At 43.7% G+C, this 3,654-nt stretch overlaps 1 pseudogene; it reads right to left on the reverse strand.

Moving 5' to 3' along the window:
• Positions 1-2,049: 2,049 nt before the first annotated feature.
• LOC114071234 overlaps positions 2,050-3,654 on the reverse strand; it is a 16,165-nt pseudogene continuing 14,560 nt past the window's right edge.

Raw genomic sequence — 3,654 nt, forward strand, 5'->3', positions numbered from 1 at the left:
CATCTTAAAACAGAAGTCAAAGCACTGCAATAGAACATCGAGCCAACTACAGTTTTCATGACAGCTTTGATACAGCTTGGAAGTCAGAGTTTTAACCAGGAATTGCAAAATATCCATGTTCTGCTCCTAGAAAGTTTTATTAAACTCATCATTTCTATTTCTGTCCTGCTTTCTGGCATGCAAAGTTTGTCTGCAGGTCAAAGAAGGACAGACTCAAGCTTGTATATAGGAACTACATTTCTTGAGTTCATTCCCGTTACCGGGCTGTAAATATTCTTGACTTCGAATCCTTAAAACATCACATTTCAAGGAAGATTACTAACTGGAAAAATAGCTAAATTGAGTCATGAAAGAATAAATGAGTTTATTTGATTCTTTTGGTATTTCAATAGTCAAAGCCTTGAAGCCCTTTTCACAATAGAGACATTTGTATTAACAGTGTTACCATCTGTCCCTTTTCTTCCTACAGTAATCCAACCAAACTAATTTGTCACTGCTCCAAGGAATTGCCAGCAGCTTTTGCTCTAGTTTCCCATCATATATCTCTTTGATAGAAGTACCATTGAAAACACTGGCACTCCTATATTTGAAACTCCCAGCATAGCACAGGGATTTGATAGCTGAACTTGAAACTTGATCAGTGATATTGACAGCATGAGATGAAGAACTAGGAAATTTCAGGACAAAAGATCATCGAGTACATATCCCCAAAAATACTTCCAAAAATATACATCGTTTTTTAAAGTGAAGATTTTTTCATTGGTCTTGAAGGGGAAGTTTCTTCCACTAATAACCCAGGATGGAGCAGGGAACAGAGGGGACCACTTGCCGTGCAAGGCTCCCATGATGTACAGTCCAGGCTACCTTGCAAAGATTTAAATAACCTTGGCATGAACAACAAACTGTCAGTGCAATTTCCAGGCCTACACAGGAAAAGGATGCAAGTATGGGGCCTTAAGGGCAGCTGGGAAAATAAAACATGCAATTATTCCAGCAAAGCCAAAGGCAGCCTAAAGCACTTCAGAGACTGAGGGGGTCCAGCAGCCCTAGAAGCCCCACCCTCAGTTTTCCCTTCCTCTGGATTGACTTCTCTCAAATCAAGCACCTTGAAAGCACTGCCCCTGGGAGGGCTGGAAAGGTGTTGGGCTCTGTATTTTCACTAAAGGTATCTCTATACATGGGAGTAGATCCAGCTCTGACACAGAGCCAAGCTACAAGATACATTTGTTTTCTAGGTTTGGAGAGCCCCTTTTTCTCCTGCCTAAACCATCCTTTCCAGGAGTGCTGCAACAAAACCAAAACACAGACTTAGCAAGTTTGGTTTCAGCATCAGAAGAATACTCAGTTGGTCACGTACCATATTCTCAGGAGCTGAGAATGTCACTTGGGAGCCAGACTAATTGATACCAGCTTTCACAAACACTTCCTTTAGATTAGAACAATCATTTAACATCAGCTTCTCCAGTTTGGTATTTCCCCAGATAATCTCTTGAAAAGCAACAAACAATAAATAAATCTTCCTTTGGGCTTCTTACTGACTGTAGGTTCTGACTGTCACAAGCAACTGCAGCAGACAACTTCTTTCATAAAGACATCACAGAACTATTTGCCTCCTCTCCTTAGTCTCTGGAAACTGCTTCCAGAGCTCTGCTACTCAGAAAGGTAAGGCCACCTGCCAGCTCTGGGGGATTTCAGGACTCTTGATACATGCAACTTGTCAACCCCAAGGTCATTTGGGAGCTGAGGGAGTACGGGGGAAATTCTAGGTAAAAGACTTTTCTAAAAAACATGAGGCATTTCAGTACCTCAACTCATTTACTTTAAGCACAGCATTGCCTGCATGTTCCTTCACTACAACAAGGATAATTGTCCAGCCACCTTTTCTCCTTCAGAACACTACAGAGTGTCCTTCACAAAACCTTGGTGTTAGTTTGCCTGTGTCAATAAACTCTATTCACCTCAAACAAACAAACAAACAAAAAACAAAAACAAAAGAAAACAAACAAACAAAAAAGTTTCTTTTTCCTTTCCCTGGTTTCTGTGTCAGCCTTAAAACACCCCAGGAATGAGTCGGTAGGGCACTGCAGCAGTGTAGTGCTTCCAGTCCTTCCCATATTTGCTGGAACAATGGTGCTCGTCCCTAACGCAGCGGTAGGGGAGCAGAATGGTCACAGAAACGATGCAGAAGTAAGGCAAGATGTGTGCAAACCCACAGGCCAGGCAATAGGCCAGCGAGCCCAGCAGGTCTCCTGCAGAGTTGCAATGACGAGCCCACCTCCAAAATCCCCAGGTCATCAACTTGCTGTAATACTTGGTGCCATCCACACACATGGAGGAGCACTCGATGTCCTCGGCTTTCTTCCCCCAGATCCTGCAGTTCCCATCTGGACAATGGAAAAGGTCCTTCTCTGGTGCTTGGTCACTCCGAAGATGTGGTAGCCAATCCAGTCCAACATCAACACCCCCACGGCATTGGCTGTGCCCAGCTAGACAGGCTGGGAAACCAAAGACAAACCCTGGGGAGCACAGAAACAACAGTCACTGACTTGGAAGATGTGCTGAGCATGCCAGACCAGTTACTTGACTACAGTGACCCACAACAGAAGAGAAGAAAGGATGGAAAAACCCACTCCACCAGTACAACTGTGGAAAATTTGCACAAAACTCTGCATCCTCCATCTCCCTTCTCTCTTTCTCTCTCCAAAATTGCACTTTTCTGGGAAACAAGAAGAGAGAAGTCGCCAGGACGCAAACAAAGCAGGAGAGAAGGAAAAAGCCAAAAATCCAATCTCTTCCCTGTATTTATTACCTTGGGGTCCCCTCAGTAGAAACACAGCACCACACGGACTATTCTGACGTGTGCAAGCATTTGGACTTCTGCCTGTCTCTCACACACACACACACACACACACACACACACACACACACACACAGAGTCAAGTGTAGTGCTGCCCACAAAGAAAACCCACCCAATCTTACTGCAACTAAAGCCATGGAATTTGTTTCATTGGTATTCAAGATCAGGCTGTGCCTGTGTCCAGAACAGAGGCTCAGAAAAGCGTTTCTTAAGTTTCCACTGAAATCTGGTGCGGACATGACCAAGGCACTGGTGGCACTCTGAGTCAACAGTAGTGTTTCCAGTGGCTCTCTGAAGGAACACAAGTGTCCAAAGAAGTCCCACTACTTCAGCAATGAATGAGCCTTTTAAGGCCAATTTCATTTCCTGTCTAAGTTTAATTTCCGTGGAAGGAGGTTTTGGCCTACTTTAATAGGAGTTAATTTCCAAACTGCTTTCTTAATTTCCTCCTCCGCCTTGACCTGAAGGATATTGACAAGGATCATGGAGTTTGTCACTTGGCCATGCAGCTCCTGTACTTTGGCAGCAGAGGAAAGGAGAGTCCAGGCTACAATCCCAGGGCGTTCATTGAAGAAGAGCTTGAAATCAAAGCCACCTTCCTATTCCAGGGTTCAAGTCAATGCCCAGCATGTAGTGGAAAAGAAGTTGCCGGTGAATTTGCTGGAAAGCAGGAAAAAATAGAAAAGTACACAGTTACATACAAGTACAGGCAAGTACTATTCTGATTAGACATTTCAGATTCATTTGATGTAGTGACAATAAAAATCGTAAACCCACATAAGGCTGTGAAAGACAAC

Source organism: Empidonax traillii, unplaced genomic scaffold (assembly GCF_003031625.1).
Source record: "Empidonax traillii isolate 1590-97213 ecotype Southwest subspecies unplaced genomic scaffold, ASM303162v1 scaffold1910:size50467, whole genome shotgun sequence".
Lineage (NCBI taxonomy): Eukaryota > Metazoa > Chordata > Aves > Passeriformes > Tyrannidae > Empidonax > Empidonax traillii.